The sequence below is a fragment of the Bombyx mandarina genome, chromosome 09 (genome assembly GCF_030267445.1).
Source record: "Bombyx mandarina strain Sakado chromosome 09, ASM3026744v2".
In the NCBI taxonomy this organism is placed as follows: domain Eukaryota; kingdom Metazoa; phylum Arthropoda; class Insecta; order Lepidoptera; family Bombycidae; genus Bombyx; species Bombyx mandarina.
Window position 1 is genome coordinate 2853859 of NC_143216.1, and position 21403 is coordinate 2875261.

General features: G+C 41.7%; 1 long non-coding RNA gene across 2 annotated transcripts; it reads right to left on the reverse strand.

Moving 5' to 3' along the window:
* Positions 1-281: 281 nt before the first annotated feature.
* Positions 282-20107, reverse strand: LOC149502296 (uncharacterized). 2 transcript variants are annotated; one of them, XR_016323519.1, is made up of 4 exons: positions 19108-20107; positions 18795-18982; positions 9050-9153; positions 282-644 (listed from the first exon to the last, which is right to left on the reverse strand). It is a non-coding gene; the product is annotated as an uncharacterized LOC149502296 (long non-coding RNA). The 2 variants fall into 2 exon arrangements; XR_016323518.1 differs by lacking the exon at positions 282-644 and adding an exon at positions 8283-8530.
* Between the last annotated feature and the right edge of the window lie 1296 nt (positions 20108-21403).

Here is a 21403-nt window from a genome sequence, read left to right on the forward strand (position 1 = left end):
AATACAATCATAATAGTGTACAAACTTACAATTCCAATTAATTATAGTCGAATTTCGACAGCTGCGGGACCTCTAGTTCAAATAAATACCTTAATCAGATTTATTTTCGAAACATCTCATATGTTATTTAATATATACGTTAAATGCTAGATTAAACCACAAGAATACACATCTATATATTATTTCCTTTCTGTAAAATTTAAACATGATATCCCTTTAATCTCATAAAAATAAAATATAATATTAAATAAATCCAACTAAAACTAAAAGTAAACGGTCGATGTAAACATTCGTCTAGCTGTACACAAAAACATTAATATTTACACTTAAATATTATTACTTGGTGTTGTTTGTACAATAAAATTTATTAATACCTTTAGACGTCTATTTACAATTTATCTTTGTAACGATATCAAAAAGATTTACGAGCGAAATTATAATTATCTTTCGATCTAAATACCTAATGTTTCGTTGATAACATTTTCGTAAAGTAATTCTCGACATTGGGGTATAAGATAGTAGTATTTGCATAGTTGAAAATTTTCAGTTCATATTTTTAGAACACCGGTATAAGCGCGTCGATGTGGGTACACCGAGCGCCTTGAGGCTACAACCAGTTACCGCCAGGAAGCCTTTGAACTCGTCTGTAATGACAATTTATCACCTTTTTTATAGCTTATATGGGTCGACGAGCTCACAGTCCATCTGGTATTAAGTGGTTACTGGAGCTCATAGACATCTACAAAGTAAATGCGTCACCCACCTTGAGATATAAGTTCTCAGGTCTCCGTATAGTTACAACGGCTTCCCCGCCCTTCAAACCGAAACGCATTGCTGCTTCACGGCAGAAATAGACAGGGTACCTACGCGTGCGGACTCACAAGAGGTCCTACCACCAATAAATAATAGTAATTTAAAAAAAAATACACTACTTTTAAAATTTACTATTAAGCCTTTCAAGTCAATGTTCAACTCAACACGAAATGAGTTATTCAAGAACTCACGGAACATTTCAATTGTTGGGAACCGTACTTAATCTAAGTTACGGACAGACAAGTAAATAAATTTCGAACAATTTACCCGGTTCCTTACCCGGTTTCGTTCTCCGTTTCATTGAGATTTTTTTTTCAGTTTTTTTTTTTTTTTTTTTTTTTTTCCTACCTATGCTGATAGCCTTGAGAGGCTATTTCAGCTTCGCCCTAACGTTAGTAGGTGAGCTCGCGGGGCTCAACCGGAGAGTTGCTAACACTGACCCTAGCAAGAGCAGTGCTTCGCAGAATCTACCACCGGATCGGAAACGCGACCCACTGAGAAGATCCGGCGAGAAACTCAGTGGGCTGTGTCTATGGGTTAGTTCGCTCGTCGAACCCTTCGTCGCAAGCGACGGGTTCGACGAGGACGGTGACCGGTGCTTGTGGTGCCTAAAAGCACCGTTAATGGATCAGGAGGATCCGTAATGACGTGCTTTGGGCGACGTCGACGGTTTACCATTCGGTCTGCTGGGTCGGGTATGTAATTTCCAGCGGCTACGATGAGAGGGTTCTCATGTCGTGCCGCCTTCTCAAAATGGCGCAGCGATGCCGACTGTAGATACTTACTAAGGGAGTCGAGCTCCAGGTCGTCGTGGAGATCCACATTCCTAAGGAACCAAGGCGCTCCGACGGCTATCCTGCAGAATCGTGATTGAATAACCTGAAGGGATTTCAAGTTGGTGCGGGCTGCGTGAGCGAACACTACGCTTGCATACGTCATGACGGGGCGTATACAAGTTTTGTAGAGAGTTACCTTATTTCGGAGGGACAGTTTGCTTCGACTACAAAGCATTGGATAGAGTCGTCCTAGAATAAACGCGGCGCGGTCGCGTACCGTTTTTATATGGGGACGGAATGTCATCCCTCTGTCGAGGGTGACGCCTAGATATTTGACCTTCGAGACCCACGGAATGGGCTGGCCAAAGAGAGTGATGGGACTAACGGCGGAGGTGTTTGCGCGCCTACTACGGAGTGGGATGCTCGAAGTGATGTTCGGAGGGCGACCCCTTTTGAAGAGCACCGCTGCGCTTTTCGTGGGGTTGATGTCTATTCGCCATTTCCGGAACCACTGTCCCAGGGTGGCTACTGCGATCTGGAGTCGCCGATGAAGCAGCGACATCTTCCTACACGAGTAGTAGATAGCCGTGTCGTCGGCGAAGAGCGCTAGATGGGTCTCCGGAGACCGGGGTATATCATTGATATACAAACTAAATAATAACGGGGAGAGCGCGGAGCCTTGCGGGACTCCGGCGGTCAGTTGACGGGGACGAGAACGAGTTCCCTCTACTCGATATCGAAACGAACGGTTCGACAAGAAGTCTCGTATGATGAGCACGAGTCTGTCTGGCACTCCCATGTTGTACAGTTTATAAATTAAACCGTTGTGCCAGACTTTGTCGAACGCCTTCGCGATGTCGAAGAAGAGGGCGCCGGTCGGGATTTGTTTACGCCTATTTAGTCCTATCAGAATGTGCTCCGTGAGGCGGTGCACTTGTTGTACGCACGAGTGTTTAGAGCGGAATCCGAACTGTTCGTCAATGAGAATTTTGTTCGCGGTAACAAAATCCCAGAGGCGTTTCCTAAGGAGCCGTTCGTAAATTTTTCCTATCGTCGAGAGGAGACTAATCGGACGGTAACTAGAAGTTTCGTTTGTCGGTTTGCCCGGCTTATGTATACCGATAACGTCCGCTTCTTTCCACACCGCGGGAAAGATGCAGTGCGTCATAGCGGCATTTAAAATTGTAGCCAACATTGCTATCAGTTGGACTGGCAAAAATTTTAGCGCGCGGTTGTGGATGCCGTCGGAGCCGGGTGCCTTCCTAGGTTGGAGGTTATGGATCGCGTCTCTAACTTCGTCAGTGGTAATGGGGGGTAACGCGTCCGAGGGCGGCAGGGAAGCTCTGCGCTCGACCTCCCTGTCGACTAACTCGGTGTGTTCGGGGTCCGCGAGTTGAGTGCTGGTGGTGCACTGCTCTTGCAGTGCATCGGCCAGCAGCTCAGCCTTGTCATCGTCATCGAATGCCGGTGGTTGGCCTGAAGGGCGTATGAGGGGAGGCATAGTAGCGGTAGTTTTGGATTTGAGAGTCCTAGCTAGTCGCCAGTATGCTTGGTGGGAGGGCGCGAGTTGTTCTAGGTAACTATGCCAATTATCGTTACGCGCGTCGCTTAAGCGGGAGTGGACTTCGCGTTGTAGACGACGCATCCGAATCCGGTTTGAATGCGTGGGAAGACGATCGTAGGCCCGGATTGCCGCGTTCCTAACTCTTAAGAGATTCCTAAGATCGGGGGACAGTCTGATGCGGTGGAAGCTGTCCTCCACATCGACTTCTTTAGAAGATCTAATGATCGCGGAAGATATGTGATCGGTAATGATGTTTATGGATTCGACGGTGTCCTCGGGGGATAGATTCGAATCCGGGCCGTAAGGGAGGATTGGCGGAGCGGTGTCGGCTAGGCACGTGCCCAGCTTATTCCAATCCACCATGGTCCTCGTAACAGTGACTGGGTTGTGGGGGCGACCGAGCTGCATAACGACAGGTCGGTGGTCTGAGTCGAGCTCTGACATTGCTTCGATGGAACGCAAGCGCAGAGTTACGTTCCTAAGCAATGCCAGGTCTATAGTGCTCGGACGGAGCGCGATGTTATACGGATAACATGTTGGAGTTGGGGGACCGACTATTAATACTAATAAAATAAAGGTGAGGTCGTCTATAAACGCGTCGAGACGCCTACCGTTAACGTTAGTACGATGGCAGTTCCACCTAGTGTGGTGGCAATTTAAATCGCCTGCCAGGATGACGGAGTCTCCCATGCCGAACAGTGACTCGATGTCACTGCTCAGAAGGGGCTTGTCCGGGGGGAGATAAACGGATGCGATGACGATCGGCTGGTGTCCCGTCAGCGAGATACGGCACACTGACGCCTCGATATGTGAGAGCGAGGGAGTATCGAGAGGGACAACGTGCAGGGCCCGCCTATAGTAAATGGCAGTCCCACCTTTGGAGGCGGTGAGTCTGTCATTCCTAACCATGACGTAATTCGCGACTTTCGGGTCGCGACGCGAGGGCTTCAGACAGGTTTCCTGCACTAATAGAATATCTACAAGATTATCGCGGAGGAATTCGAAAATTTGATCGCGTTGCCGCGCGAGTCCGTTAGCATTATAGAATGCTAACGTAAGGGAATACGGTTTTTCTCTACCTTTTTGCGCCATTGGTTACCGGTAAAGATTTACAAAGTGCGGGACACGGACTCGTATACGTCCATGTGGTCGAACGCGGCCGCGAGCCGCTGTTCGGGGGTTACCGACCTACGGATAGCGTCTGCGAACGATCGCAGACGGTCGAAGTTGACCGCAGTGACGAAGTCGCGCACGAGCGCGAAGTCGTTGGCGGCAGAGGGTTGCGGGGGGCGGAACGCGGGCGCGGGGCGAGGTGCGAGCAGGGGCTGGGGCGCGGGGCGTGTCGCGAGCGGGGGCGGGGGTGCGGTTTGCGTTCCCGCCTTCGTATACGGCAGCGGTTTTTTCCACGCCGAGACCGTGGGAACTGCAGCCGGCACGAAGGCGGGTTTCGGCACTGAAGGCGCCGAAGTCTTTGGGCCGACGGTTCGGGGGGCTGGGTGGGTCGGACGTTTACGCGGAGCCCTAGGACATCCACGGTAGTTCGCGGGGTGCCCTTGCTTAAGGCATAGGACACAGCTTGGAGGTTCGGTCGCGGTTTCCCTAACTCGCGAGCAATCTAATGTGGCGTGATCGCCGAGGCATTTTACGCAGCGGGGGCGCGCGTGGCAATTACGAGCCGAGTGGCCGTAAAGCTGGCATCTGTAGCACTGCCCGGGAGTACCACGTTTATGGGGGGCTTCGATTGAGATCCCGGATAGGCCGCAAATTGTCGTGAGACATGCGATCTTCTTTTTGGCCTCCGGGGTGGGTTCTAGAGCTACCAGGATCATGTTGTAGGGCTGCTTGCCCCGCCCACTGTGCATCCGGTGCACGCTAACTAACGGGAGGGACTGAGCGGTCAGATCCTCCTTTATGTAATCGATGTCTAACTCCTTGGGGACTCCGCGTATCACTACGCGGAGCTCGCGGTCCTCCTGAAGAGCATAGGTGTGAAAACCTATGTTCTCCTTTCGGAGGTATGAAGAGAGGGCCCTATGGTCACCCGGCGTTGCGACCTTTATCTGAATCCCATGCGCGACGTTACGCGCATGGGTGTAATTAATTTTGTTGGCCTGAAGGGCCTGGGACACGCGATTCCACGCTGTCTTCTCTTGAAGTATCAGCGGGGGCGGGGCAGCTACTTTAGGAGCGGGCGCGGGCTTGGGACGCGGCGGCGGGGTTACGCGGCGAGCGGAGTCCGACTCCGGTGTCACGACTACCTGCGGGCGGGAGGCGGTCGCGGATTTAGTTTGCTTCGTCGTGGAGCTCCGGGACTCCACGGCGCGAGTACGCTTTTTGCCGCGCGTTACGGTTTGGAACCCATCCGAAGTTCCAGGCTGAGGGCTTGACGCGGATTCGAAATCCATCTCCGATTCGGTATCGGAGCCTGAACTCGAAACGATCGAGGTCGCGACGGACGAAGCGCGCGATGACGTAATCGACGCGGGCGCGGGGGTGGGGGTAGCGTTAGGCGCTATGTGAGTCGCATCGTTGGAACGTGCGCTCGAACTTGACGCGGCGGCGGGGGGCGCGCGGCGTGCCTCCGAGGCACGTTTGAGATACGCGGCGACGGACGCGGGGGGGAGGGATTGCCACGAGAGGCCCTAAATTCGAGATACTCGGCCCTAATTGACGGGTACCTATCCCGGAGGAACCCGACAATATCACTAGCACTATCTTCATGCTCCATTCTTCGGTCTTCTTGCCCGGGGGGGGCGGCCCCGGGACTTTTGTTGAACTCGCCGAAAGGCGAGGCCCCGGATAGGATTTGTAACCCCCCTGTGCTGCAGGACAGCAAGGAGCAGGGGGGGGGAATGCCTATGCCGTGAAAACGGCAATCGGCGGGGAAAAGGAAAGGAACCCGCTCGGGCTGTATAATGCTACAGCAGGCAGAATCGCGAGCGGGGGTCTAGTCTTGAAAAAGACTGTTGTTTTTGGGAAGGGTTAGGAAATCGCTAGCCTGTGAGTGCCACAGGAAGCTGAACGTAGCGATTGGTTTTGCCTTGAAAAAGGCAGTTGGTAAGGGTGGGTTCGCGGTTACAAAACTTTAGCGCACAAAAATGGACCTCGATACGCAGATCGCAAGCGACCAACGGATCGGCACGTCCGCACTACTGAATTGTACGCACGATGTATTCACGGTCACTACACTGTCGAGCACAACTGTGAGTTCTGAGACGCAGCTCGCAAGCGGGCCACGGATCGGAAAGCACGTCCGCGCACGACCGAGTCGTGAGCGAGAATGTTGATTTTTTTTCAGAGAATCTGAGAATCGATTTATAATTTTTCAAGCTAGGTAGCAAGCGATACCGCTAAAAAAACAGGATTTTACTTTGAATTTTATTAAATTGGAAGCTTTTTTTTATTGCTGATATGGGTGGACGAGCTCGCAGCCCACCAGGTGTTAAGTGGTTACTGGAACCCATAGACATCTACAACGTAAATCCATCTACTAGTTATTTTGTGATATTTGTGCGCTATTCGTGAAAACACAAAACACTGTCACCGTCCTCGTCGAACCCATCGCTTGCGACGAAGGGTTCGACGAGCGAATTAACCCACAGACACAGCCCAACTGAGTTTCTCGCCGGATCTTCTCAGTGGGTCGCGTTTCCGACCCGGTGGTAGATTCTGCGAAGCACTGCTCTTGTTAGGGTCAGTGTTAGCAATTCTCCGGTTGAGCCCCGTGAGCTCACCTACACACGCTAGGGTAAGCTGAAATAGCCTCTCAAAGCTATCAGCATAGGTAGGAAAAAAAACAAAACAATATAATAATAATAAAGATAATGCAATACATTTTTTAATTACATACTGCTGATCTATATCTACTGATTTGATTTTAGTTCTTACAATTACTCTGAAAAGAGGCGATCAAACAATAATATTCCACGTCAACTTGTATAAAATATGCACAAAAGTTTTAACATAAGTAGATGATGATAAGGCTACTTTGATTATATTTCAATTCAAATTTACATTTTCCCATCGTTCGGAGACTTTGAAATAACTTCCAACGTCCTGAATGACGTGTCATCATCGCTGTAATTAATTAGGGCTGTGAATAGAATTAATAAGCGACCTTATTCAATAATAATTCACCGTTATAAAGAAATTCTTGGCGTAGGCCATTTATCACAAGGGGCGTTGAAAAAAATTGCGGTTTTTTGGAGCCCGACCGAGAACGTAGGCTGGGAGGGCAACTTGATTTATGCGACCGGAACATCAACGTGTCTGTAAAGATGTTTAGAGCTCGATGTGTTTCTCTCTCACATGATGCGAGGTGATAGGTAGTTTACTGTAGCGCACTACACGACAGAGTAGTTCTATAGAGCTGTAATTCTACGGAACTAATGTGGGAGAGCAACCGCAAGAGTAGCCCCAGCGGTTTGAAGTCGCCGTAGCCTAAAGGATAAGACGTCCGGTGCATTCGTACCTATCGTGTTCGAATCTCGCAGGCGGGTACCAATTTTTCTAATGAAATACGTACTTTACAAATGTTCACGATTGACTTCCACGGTGAAGGAATAACATCGTGTAATAAAAATCAAACCCCCAAAATTTTAATTTGCATAATTACTGGTGGTAGGACCTCTTGTGAGTCCGCACGGGTAGGTAAGACCGCCCTGCTTATTTCTGCCGTGAAGCAGTAATGCGTTTCGGTTTGAAGGGTGGGGCAGCCGTTGTAACTATACTGATACCTTAGAACTTATATCTCAAGGTGGGTGGCGCATTTAAGTTGTAGATGTCTATGGGCTCCAGTAACCACTTAACATCAGGTGGGCTGTGAGCTCGTCCACCCAACTAAGCAAAACAAAAAAACCTAATGTGAACATACGTCCCGATTTGGGCGGGACAGTCCCGCTTTCTTGCCTTCTGTCCCGCTGTCGCCAGTGAGGCCAACGTAGTTCCGCTTTTGCAAACAGACCAAACGATAAATTTATTTTTCAATTCAACATAGAGCTAGAAGTGTTTGAATGGGCTAATTGAACAAAAGAGGTACTATTACAGAGCACTAACTATTTTATGTTTAGTGCTTTGATTATTTTGTGTTATTCTATTTCTACAAATAAAATACTTGTAAAACACTAAATACTTGTTTTTTTTATTATATAATCCCGCAGATGTCCTGCTTTGACAAAAAAAACTAATGGTCACGTTAGGTATACCGGAACACCAGCGGCAGCTCCTGACTGGCCTCTGCCGCACTGCGGAGGCCAGTATCGTTGGTCGTCGACGATTGCCTCGACGAACCGTAAGTCGGGCGACCTAGGGGTGGCACCGCGAGTCGTGGTATAATCTTGACCGCAGGAACCCCACCTTACTTTGTTTGGGCTCTGACCTTGGGCGGAGATCGGACATCGGGTAAAAGCGTGCAAGGGGAGTCGTATAGTAATCGTATTTAGTCGTTGTGGCCTAAAGGATAAGACGTCCGGTGCATTCGTATGTAGCAATGCACCGGTGTTCGAATCCCGCAGGCGGATACCAATTTTTCTAATGAAATACGTACTCAACAAATGTTCACGATTGACTTCCACAATGAAGGAATAAATAACATCGTGTAATAAAAATCAAACCTGCAAAACTATAATTTGCGTAATCACTGGTGGTAGGAGCTCTTGTGAGTCCGCACGGGTAGGTACCACCACCCCGCCTATTTCGGCCGTGAAGCAGTAATGCGTTTCTCGAAGGGTGGGGTAGCCGTTGTAACTATACTGAGACCTTAGAACTCATATCTCGACGTGAGTGGCGCATTTATGTTATAGATGTATATGGGCTCCAGTAACCACTAAACACCAGGCGGACTGTGAGCTCATCCATCCATCTAAGCGATAAAAAAAGTAGGAAGACCTTAAAATACCTTGGGCCCCAGTCTGCTCCCAACATCCACAGACCGTCATGATCCACATACTCTGCGTGCCACCAAGGCGCGGACACCTTGGAGAAGTTTCGGCCTCTCAGCCCCTAAAAAAATTAGGTAGATGCATTTAATTTATTTCATACTTATAATTTAAATTGCAGTGATCTAAAATACAAGTAGAGCATATTTCAGTCACAAAAGCCAATGTAAATTAACAATAAAACCATATATTTTAAATAAAGCATTTATTTTAATCCTTTATAAATAAATTAATCATCTAAAATCGATTACAATTTCATTTTAATTAATCAAACCAAAGGCAATTTTTTCACGGGATTCATAAATATACTGCATGCGTAGGAGGTATATGAATTAATTGAAAATTTACTTTGACTAAGAAAACACTTTAGGGGTCAGACTATTCTTGAATCGAAAGATACATGACAGATATTTATTTGAACTAGTGGTCCCCTGGTAGTAGAAATTTGACTATAATGAATTGAAATTATAAGTTTGTACACTATTATGATTCTATTGTCAAAGACTATATATGTATATATTATACTTCCATTATCACAGATTTCGCTAAGACTACACTTTGGACAAATATTAATAAAGACAAACAATATTACTCCAATCTCAGCTTGACCACAGACTTTAAGCAATAAGAAAAATTTGACAATATTGACAATAAACAAATTGTATGCATGCGTGTGTGTGTGTCAATAGTTGGTAGTGTGTGTAATGTTTTTTTATTGATTTATTATATTTTTATTTATGTATTATTAATGCATAATTTAAAAATATATTAACACTCTGCACTCCTTCCCTATATTCTCTATAAGTGTGGGAAATTTCATACTCTTCCGTCCGCGCAATTTTCGTAAAAAGGGGTCCAAAGTTTTTGCTTCACGTATTAATATAATAGATTTTTTTTAGACTTATATATGTCTTCGTTTAGACTTCTATGTATATATCATTACAAACGATAATAACAACAATTCACAACTGAGAATCACAGTACAATAGACAACAATAAATAGACGTAACACCAACAATATGGATCTAGTTGTTTGTTAATCAAAGCATCCTATTACTCGTCAAGCCGACCGTGATCAGTTCGCTACACCCCTTCTCCACGATTGTTATACCCGTTTACGATCAAATGAAATGGAAATTCAATAGATGTTACATTGTTAACGTTTCATAGATTTGATATTTCCAGAAAGCTTGTTATTGGGTCTTGTAGTGTTGTCAGGTTAGCAAAACACACTTTTTTTTTTATTGCTTAGATGGGTGGACGAACTCACAGCCCACCTGATTAAGTGGTTACTGGAGCCCATAGACATCTACAACGTAAATGCGCCACCCACCTTGAGATATAAGTTCTAAGGTCTCAGTATAGTTACAACGGCTGCCCCACCCTTCAAACTGAAACGCATTACTGCTTCACGGCAGAAATAGGCAGGGCAGTGGTACCCACCCGCGCGGACTCACAATAGGTCCTACCACCAGTAATTACGCAAGTTATAATTTTGCGGGTTTGATTTTTATTACACGATGTTGTTCCTTCACCGTGGAAGTCAATCGTGAACAATTGATAAGTACGTATTTCATTAGAAAAATTGGTACCCGCCTGCGGGATTCGAACATCGGTGCATCGCTAGATCCAAATGCACCGGACGTCTTATCCTTTAGGCCACGACGACTTCAAGACGACGACATATGAAGACGTTCTTATAGAAACTATTTTAACCAACTCGAATGTGTTCACAAGGATCTTTAATTCTATTTATAGTTAGTCTAGATTTTTTTTTGCAAGATTGACTTTTTACGATTTTGTGAGTGATTAGTTACGTCTTCGATTTGCGAATAGTTGCATGAATCACGTTCTACTGTTCTTAAATAAAGTGGTGCGCGTGCAACTTGGTGCACGTGAAAGAAGTGAAACTTCTTTTGCGGTATTTAGTATTGTGGTTTTCTTCATTTTTATGTTTTAAATCAAATTTCTCTTGTAAGCCGTAAGCTCTCATGCCGTGCCGTAAGAGACACGACCTAGCTCGCTTTGTCCTTTCCCTGTCTCAACGGTCGAGTGGTTAGCGAGACGCTCATTCTGTTTTCTCACTCTCGCTCTTCCTAAATTGTATCTTTTCTCTCTAGCCGTAACGAATCAGTCACAAGTTAAATTTTCTCCCAACGCGCCTTAAGGAGTTTCTTAAAAAAGTTGTTTTAGAACGCATTTGCAATATTTATATTTAGTAATTGTACACGAATGATTTCCACGACGAACAGATAGCATTGTGTAATCTATATATTAATGAAGGAAAAACTTTGTATCCCTTTTACGAAAATCGCGCGGACGGAGGAGTATGAAATTTCCCACACTTATAAAAAATATAGAGGAGTGCACAAGTTAATATTTTTTTAAATTGTGCCTAAAAAATACATTAAATCAATAAAAAAACATTACACACACTACCATGTATTTGACGCACACACGCATACATACTATTTATTTATTTTCAAACTTTTGTTCTTGACGTCTGTGGTCAAATTGAGAATAGATTAAATATTGTTTGTCTTTATTAATATTTTTCTATAGTGTAGTCTTGGCGAAATTTGTGATTATAGAATAATAGTCTTTGAAAATAGAATCATAATAGTGTACAAACTTTTAATTTCAATTAATTATAGCCGATTTTCGACTCCCGGACGTCCACTAGTTTATATTAAATCAGCAGAATGTGTAGAATCGCATCTATTGATGGTAGGGTTTACGTACGAGCAAATTCTACATTTCTGTCTATTTCTGTCATAAAGCAATGATACGCTCCGGCTTGCAAGGAAATTGTGGTGGGTGACGTGATTTCTATAAGCTTTGCTAATCAATTAGTGGTGGACCGTAAGCTCGTCTATTATTCATTAGTGCGCTAACAAAAAAAGAGTCAGACAAAATTAACCTCTGTATATCTACGTCTTGGGGACTGTATCTCGAAAAAGTTGATTGCTAATAAAATTTCAAATGTATTTACAGAGAACGAAATTAAAGTACAACTAGAATCAAATGTGTAGTTTTTTTTTTGAAAATCTAATTAGCAGTAGCCTCGAGGGATAATTCTGGTTTCACTGCATGGGTAGGCCAAGCCCATGGGTGGCCCATGGCTCAGCCTGATAGAATTTTCTAACAATAGCCCTAGCTGTGCTCTTTGAGTCCACTGGATCCCCACCGGATTATTAGGTATGTATTATTCAGTGGAGACCACGCACCGGTAATCGTAATGTGGGACATCCTCCATCCAGGTCGGCTAAGAAATGCACGAGGAGAGCCAAAACCGGACACACCGGAGTAAATTGGACTGATGATGATGATAATTTAGTACATGCTTTTAATTCACATTCACACCCTTACTTTGGGAGCCAGGGTGCTACAAAACAAAACAATCCGAACTTATACCGGAAAAACATTTCGCTTTGTCACAGCCACCTTAATAACGTATCGTTGTGATCAAAATTCCTCAGAAGTTTCGCAAAACTATCGTGTCAATTATCGACTATGGCCTTAGAACAAGCGGCACACAGAATCGATACTCTTCAAAATTCACGTCATGCTAGAAGCTGAATGCTTTTTATATTCAGATGCCGGTATCGCCAATTGCATAGAAACAATATTCGTGAACGAGAAAAAAATCTTATTACGTCCCAAAGCGAGAAGTTTTACCACAGCTAATTGTTGCATAGTAGTAAAATGACATGAATGAAACGACTTCAGTGGAAATTCTAAATTTATTACTGTGTAGACAGAATTTTTTTTGTTATGGTGGTTGCTTGGTTAGTAGATGTAATTTTGAGTTATTATTTTCTGTTTACTTTGAAAATAGAGCTCCACAAGACTGGTTATAATATTATGTAGTAAGTATTACATTGCATAGTTGTTTTTGTATATCTATAATTAGACATCTACGTATGTTTTGTAACTATATATGTAAGTATTTTTATTCTGTCCTTAGATTACATCAAACTTTGCAATTTCTAAAATAATCTCCATCCATCTCCAAAGTTTTTTTTTTACTACCCTTGTAGGCAGACGAGCATACGGCCCACCTGATGGTGAGTGGTTACCGTCGCCTATGGACTTCAGCAATGCCAGGGGCAGAGCCAAGCCGCTGTCTACCGCTTAATACTCTCCACAAGCCTCGTTTGAAGAAAGACATCGATTGAAGAAAGTTCGATTAATCCGCCTTTTATACTTTAGTTACGAGCTAATTTTTTCTCATTTACTTTTTCCGTACATTGTCGTTAGTTTGGTATAACTAAGGGCAATAGAGGTTTTGTAAAAATACTTATGTACTGCGTGAAGGCTGTTTCACTCGTCAAAACTGAATGTATCAATGCTTTGCCGCAGATAAAGGCAGGATGGAGGTTCCGACCCGCCTGAACTAACTTCTACGTCAGTGCACAAGTTGGTGAAATGTGATGCTGTAAAATCAATTACATCATGCTAACTACCACCCACTAATACGTGCTACCACTAATATACCGCCGTGTTTAATTATTGGTAAATCATACCTTAGTACCTATTATAATATATTTGATGTATATCGAGCAGCTGAGAACCGGATGAGATGTAAACAGCTCACGAGACAGGCAACGGTCGAGTTTCAGGGACACGACCTTCAGTAATGAAGAAAGCGACGAAGAAGAAGAAGAAGTATATCGGCCGCATGAGATCCGTTGTAGAATCTTACTTTTGTTCACAAATGTCCAGAATAATGTATTGGAAACGATTTGTATTAATCCTCTTGATTGCATCAAAATATCTAAATAAAAACTCGATTATCTGTTTCAATTGTAACTGTACACATTCATTTATGCCACAGAAACTAAGGTACCTAGAAAACGCAATATTTGCGAGAGAAACGGTCTGAGAACGCAAAGAATCTCACTTAAAAAACGTTCCTAGATGGGAAACAATTCCGGAGATATAAGCTCCTATTTATTTCATAATACCTACAAATGTTCCATTTAAGGAAATATCAAATTGGAGCCAAACGGTTTGCCTTTAAATCTTTTTGAAAACTATTCAAAACTAATACTAACTTAATAAAATGTATAGAGTTTCTAACAGCAAAAGTTGCACTTGTAAGTGAAGCCTATGTCATAAAAAGTGATACACTCTATGGCCAGATAGACGAGATGATTGCTGTACTTATAAAGCACCACGGAGAGACAAATGATCAAGAATAAATATCCTATCTACTGGTGGTAGGACCTCTTGTGCGTCCGCACGGTTAGGTACCACCACCCTGCCTACTTCTGCCGTGAAGCAGTAATGCGTTTCGGTTTCAAGGGTGGGGCAGCTGTTGTAACTATACTTGAGAACATAGAACTTATATCTCAAGGTTGGTGGCGCATTTACGTCGTAGATGACTATGGGCTCCAGTAACCACTTAACACCAGGTGGGCTGTGAGCTCGTCCACCCATCTAAGCAATAAAAAAAAATCCAATGCTCTCTGGTTGTAGACGCCATACTAACACATCAGTACGAAATAACCGCCATTTACGTCGAGATGTGAGATAAAGGTGTCTATTTTATTACATAACGGCTGTGCGATCTATTAATAAACAATTTATATGTAGTTTGCTATAGACATGTGCTTAAATCTCAATAATAAAAATCATGTACAATTGCAAACGAAAATTCAGCTTCGAATATTCAAACTTTAGTTTAAATTTTATCGGCAGTTTATCTAATTATACTTTTTATTAAGTAATTCTTCTTAAATTTTCACCGTGAGTAAAACACGCACCCGAGAGCCTGTAGCGAACTATAATGGCAGAATAAATGTAGATGGAAGGAAAGTCAAAGAAAGACAAAGTTTGGAGTCGTCGTGGCTTAAAGGATAAGACGTCCGGTGTATTCGTATTGAGCGATGCACCGGTGTTCGAATCCCGCAGGCGGGTACCAATTTTTCTAATGAAATACGCACTTGTCAATTGTTCACGATTGACTTCCACGGTGAAGGAATAACATCGTGTAATAACAATCAAACCCGCAAAATTATAATTTGCGTAATTACTGGTGGTAGGACCTCTTGTGAGTCCGCACGGATAGGTACCACCACCCCACCTATGTCTGCCGTGAAGCAGTAATGCGTTTCGGTGTGAAGGGTGGGGCAGCCGTCGTAACTTTACCGAGATCTTAGAACTTATATCTCAAGGTGTGTGGCGCATTTACGTTGTAGATGTCTATAGGTTCCAGTAACCACTTAACACCAGGTGGGCTGTGAGCTCGTCCACATACATAGGCAATAAAAAAAAAAGTCATTGAAAAAATTAATCAATAGCGTAGTTTTTGGTTTCGTAATATTTTTTTTCTAAATAATACTCAAATACAAACCATTAGCGTTCCACAATAAATTTATAATTTTCACATGTTGGAGGAGAATCTTCAGTACGGGTCACTCGGAACTCGATTGCTAATACTTCTAAGAAATATACTCGACTAGATCTAAAATTTTGTACTTAATGTACGTAAGGTATATAAAAATAAAAATAACCACTAAAGCTGGTTGTATTATTATTTTTTTAAATAAAAATAATCAACTTTATGACTGCATGGACAAACCGAAATTAAACAATTTCCCGGTATCTAATTCCACAACTGAACCATGCGACCTTTTCTTCGAAAGAAACGAGAATTCCACGTTTGGTTTATTTAAAATTGAAATAAGCAACGAATTGGTTCGGGACCCTTTTGTCTGCGGGTCAAATAGCGCACAACACCGGCGCTGATATCTTCGAAGCCAATAATAGTGACCCCTCGCATTGTGAAGCTCGTGTACGACCCTCGAGAGTCACGTTCTATGGTACCGTATTTGTTAATGTTTACGCTTGTGGGCGAGATCGGATATTTTGGTTTTTGGTCGATTACAATGGATCACCGGTTTTTTCATAGTATAATATGATACTTAAGTTTTATTTTTCGGTCTTCTTTTTTTGGCATTGTTCAAATTGAGCCTTAACACTAGCTCTCACTGGTCAAACTAATAGTAATGTCAACATCCTGTGTACTTGGGTACATTCTCTTAAGTAATACAGGATACAGGTTGTCGTGTGCCCCTCTAAATACCTACTGAATTACATAGCACTGGTGGATATGTTGGTATTATTGGACCGGTTTTACTGAAATAATAAATACTTCTTCTCCTTCTTGCCCTTGTGTGTATATGGCGATTTTTTTTTTTTCTGAAGCGATAACTCTCTGGGGCGAGTTTCTGAGTGGGGTGGGGTAAATTTAATGAAAACACATGTTAGCGTGTTCACTGCGAACAAGGGCCCTTTTATCATGGCGCCGCAATTCTAATGAGTATCCCTGCAACCTTTCACGAGTATTGGTATTTTTGATTTTGCTGTCCAGTATCGAAGTTTTTGCAGTATAAAAAATTCTGAGAGTCTGCAACAGAGCGAAGCGGTATTTTGCGCCTGGGCAAAATTTTTTGCTTTACAAAGCACAAATTTGACCTTGTATGGAGTGCTATACCCACCTCCGGGGTCTTCCACATATGAGCTACTTCCATTTGACTCCATACAGAAGAGGACCGCTCGGATTGTCGATAATCCCATTCTTACGGATTGTTTGGACCATCTGGGTCTAAGGAAGGACCTCGGTTCTCTATCTGTATTTTGTACCACGTTTTATCATCGCACCGCCCACCACCAGAACAAAGGTCATCCATCACTACCTAGAACCACTGCATTCTTCCACAAAGCGTTTCCAGGGGTCTTTTCTGCAATGCACCATCCAACTTTGGAATGAAAACTCCTCCACAGTGTTTCCTGAACGCTTTGACATGTCTGTCTTCAAACGCGGTTTTTGGACAATACTCAACGATCAAGGCTGCAACTTGACTATATCCTTGGCATTGCTGACGCCAATGAGAGATGGTAACCATTCATCATGGGGTGGGCCGTATGAATGAAGTTTCTGTCATATTTTACGACGCCCTTGGCAAGACATGGGTCGGCCCAATTCGTACCCAGGGAACTAACTAAGCACGCACCCAAAACAAAAAATACGTTAATGTTATTTTCTGTAACCCGATAAATTTGCTATTTATGATGACGTGTAACAGCCAAGTCGTCTTTCGAAATACACCAATAACCAAAATAAGAAAAACAAATATTAGGGCTATACCCTTCTTAAATCAAGACCGTAAAGCAAGCAAGTTTCATACAAACATAATTTTCTGCATCAGCGTACCGAAAAATGTAATACAAAAATACTGAACGACGAAACTCGAAAAGGTATAGGAAAATAAAACAAAGCAAATAAAATCGAAGAGCTCTCGATGTAGACTTACCTTGTATAGTTCTTATTTAACTTGAACTACTTCTGATACAACAGTTTGTACCAGTAGAGATAGTTTGTTGAAAAAACTGAGAGAAACGATCGAATGGCCGATATTTCCTTTGTCTGATTGAGATTCGAAGAAATGAATTCATGAAAGGACCGTACCAAGAACAAGTCTTCGAAAACAAAATAAAAATCATTTGGAAAATAAAAACTGGGTGGACTTTATTTATTGCTTGGCATTTTCGTTCAAATTTGGTTTTTGTTAAAAAAAGATCCTTTTGTATTTTGAACGAAATGAATTTGACTTAGCTACTGGCATTTGTCATTTTGATTTGCAGCATACGCTTTTTAGTGTCCTAACTCGTGTGGTGGATATTTTAGTTAATAATTCAGCCATATCTATATATTAATACTGGAAGCAAAAACTTTGTACCCCTTTTTACGAAAATTGCACGAACGGAGGAGTATGAAATTTCCCACACTTATAGAGAATATAAAAAAGGAGTGCACAATGCTAATATTTTTTTTTAATAATGCATAAAAGATACTTTAAATCAATAAAGAAAACCTTACACACACTACCATGTATTTGACTCACACACACATTTCTTATTGCATGAAGTCTATGGTCCAATTGAGAATAGATTAAATATTGTTTGTCTTTGTTAATATTTGTCTAAAGTGTAGTCTTGGCGAAATCTGTGATTATAGAAGTATAGTAGTCTTTGAGAATAGAACCGTAATAATGTTCAAACTTATAATTTCAATTAATTAAAGTCGAATTTCGACTACTGCGGTACCACTAGTTATGGTAATTAGCGTACTAATTTTTACTTCTAAGGATCCGTGAAAGGATGAGATGTCACGGTGGATCCGTGAAAGGATGAGCTGTCATGGTCTACCGTAACACCTCGTCCTTTCACGAATAGCTTCATCTTATAAGATTTGCAGATAATATGTAGCACTTCAGACCGTCATGGCCGTTTTCCACCAATCTTGTTTTTGACGAATATCTTTTCAAGGTAATCAGAGGCTATCTTGTGAGTCCGCGCGGGTGGGTACCACCGCCCTGCCTATTTCTGCCGTGAAGCAGTAATGCGTTTCGGTTTGAAGGGTAGAGCAGTCGTTGTAACTATACTGAGACCTTAGAACTTATATCTCAAGGTGGGTGGCGCATTTACGTTGTGGATGTCTATGGGCTCCAGTAACCACTTAACACCAGGTGGGCTGCGAGCTCGTCCACCCAACTAAGCAATAAAACAAAAAAAAAATCGGCAAGTCTTAGTGTAAAATGCTGAGCATTCCATGAATTTTACTTTTACTGCACTTGTTTGTAATAATAACTCTAATGTTTTATTTCATAAATATGCTTGTCCATAAAATATACCTACCTCTGAAAAGGTTTATCTGGAAAAATTCCGAGAATTGCTGTATATTTTCGAAATAAGGCCAGGGGCGTACAAACGCGGAACTCAAAGGTCGTTGCAGTATCGCAATGCATTATGCAGAAGGCTTTTCGACGCCCGTTTGCCTTCCTACCCTGTTCTACAGCTCTCCACTGCCTTGAATTGACGATGGTCTAAATTTCCAAATATAGCGTTTTATATAAACATTTTTTAAGGTTGATTTACAAGGAATAATAAAGAGAAGGTTTTCCGTCCGAAAGCTCTTATTCGGAATTTGTATTTAGCTTCGTAAGCTTACCTTAAGAATGTCGCTGTTCAGATTTTTATAAAATTTATTTTTCTGAATCCACAGATTCGGTAGAATCTGGCGCCAAGTTCCGTTCAAAAATCCCGTTGACGTTGTAAACGGAGCGCCAGACTACCGACTGTGTTTACTGTGAGCAGAACAGTTTTTTGAGGTTGCGAAATTTTATTTAATTCTACGGTACTTCTGGTTCCTAAATTGTATATTATATCAATCACTCACAACTTTATTTTACTGATATTAACTAGTTATATCAATTACAACAATTAATCTACTTGAAATTATTAATTTTATCACCACAAACTATGGCTCGCTCAAAAATTTCGATCCTGACTTTTTTCGATGTAAAAAGTGACATGCCACAGACTATAAATATTCGAGAATGGTAATCTACGGCCGCCAGGGTGCGCTGGAATTATTCCTATTTGTAATGGATTTTATGACCTGGTAACTGAGACCTTTAAGTCATGTCTTATTTTAATTTATATTCATATTTTTATGAAAAATGATATTATGGAGTGAAATGAAATGTGATATTATGGAGTGAAATGAAATGAAGATGATTAATTTGAGACATTAATCAAATGGGATGAAATGAAATGAGATGAGATGATATGGAATGAAATATAATCTCAGTAAAATGGTGGTGGTCATTTACTAAGATCTCAGTGGACTTTTTGGAGGAAACCGAGAAGTTACGTACAGCGGCTTTGTTTAATTTTCCCACATTTGTGCACTTTCACAGATATTAAACAGTTAATAAACCACTATTATTACACATTTAAACCCGAAGAAACACTAAATAGACAAATTAAAACAAATCACACAACTTCACACCTCGCGTTCCCGCCAAAAAGTCATTATTCCTACATAAACTGTAGCTTCAAGGGGATAGTTTGCAGTTCTTATTGAACGGTTTATACATTAAATAACGTTAATGTTGTTACTGTTAGTATTTTAGTTTAAGTACTGCCGAAGCAAGTACTGTTGTTACTGTTGGAGAAATAATTTTGTTTTGTAATGTAATACCGAAATACTTTACGAGATGGCGTTACAAAAAATCCCTTCCCAAAACTATAAAACCGTTGTGATTGTCTACGAATAATAAATAATATAATAACTAATATTTATTCGTAGGTGATTGTTTAAGATGCTATGAATATTTCGGTTTTGATTTCATCAAAATAACTTGAACTTTACTATTGAATTCCGAAGAAAATTCTAATTAAGGCTGAGTTAAGTTCAGCTTTTTATTTAAGCCTCTTACTGTAGTTTTTAAATTACATTTATGCGGATTGATGTTTCAAGGCTTTCAGATTTTAATTTTAAATTCTGAAATAATTAAGAACAGCGTCATCTACCCTTCACATTTGAAACAAAATTTAATTCGGTTTAAATTTGTAAAAGTTGATGTTGATTATTATTACACTGTAACGCAGCGTTCCGTTTCGCGGGGCAACAGCAGCCAAAGGGAATGTGACTCAGGTCCGTGCCGCGACGATCCACCCCGCGCTACCCGCGCCCGCGCATCTGTTGCATCATTCGCACCCCCAATTAGGCTTGTTCTTGCTCGGACACTGAACGGAGCGATCCGTACTAGGACAATTTGTCAGATGTCCTAATTCAGTCTTTTAGTACATTTAGTACAATTTAGTACACTGAACGAATAAGAATCATATTTTTATTTTCGTCATACTTCGCAGGCTTAGAACTGTCATTCTATTCAATATTTTAGTACATTTAGTACAGTTTAGTACACTGAACGAATAGTGAATTATATTTTGATTTTCCTTCATAGTTCATACTTTGCAGGTTTAGGACTGTCATTCTAATCTATACCCGTTTATTTTTTTCATTAAGTTATTTAGACATTAAAATATCTGTGATATTTTTTTCTTCATGCATTATAATATAAGATATCGAAATTTTATAGATATTTGTCGGGTTATTTTAGAATCAGAATGGCGTATTTAAAAATCAAAATAATTACAATCATTTAATTTTCAGATAGATCATGCTTTTTTTTATTTTTATTTTTTATATTTATATTAAGTTTTGTAATATGATAGTTTTTAAGACTTATTTTTTTTTAAATCTAATAATCGTTTCTGTTCTATAAATAGTTTTTTTTTTTTTTAAATGTTTGTTTGTACTAAAATATTACGTAGGTAGTGTACTAGATTAATGTTTAACATTTTAGTTCATTTCATTCCGGTGTCAAATTTACTGATGAAAATATACTCTAAACTAATGTAAATAAAGTTAATTATGATTTAATTTTACTAGCTTG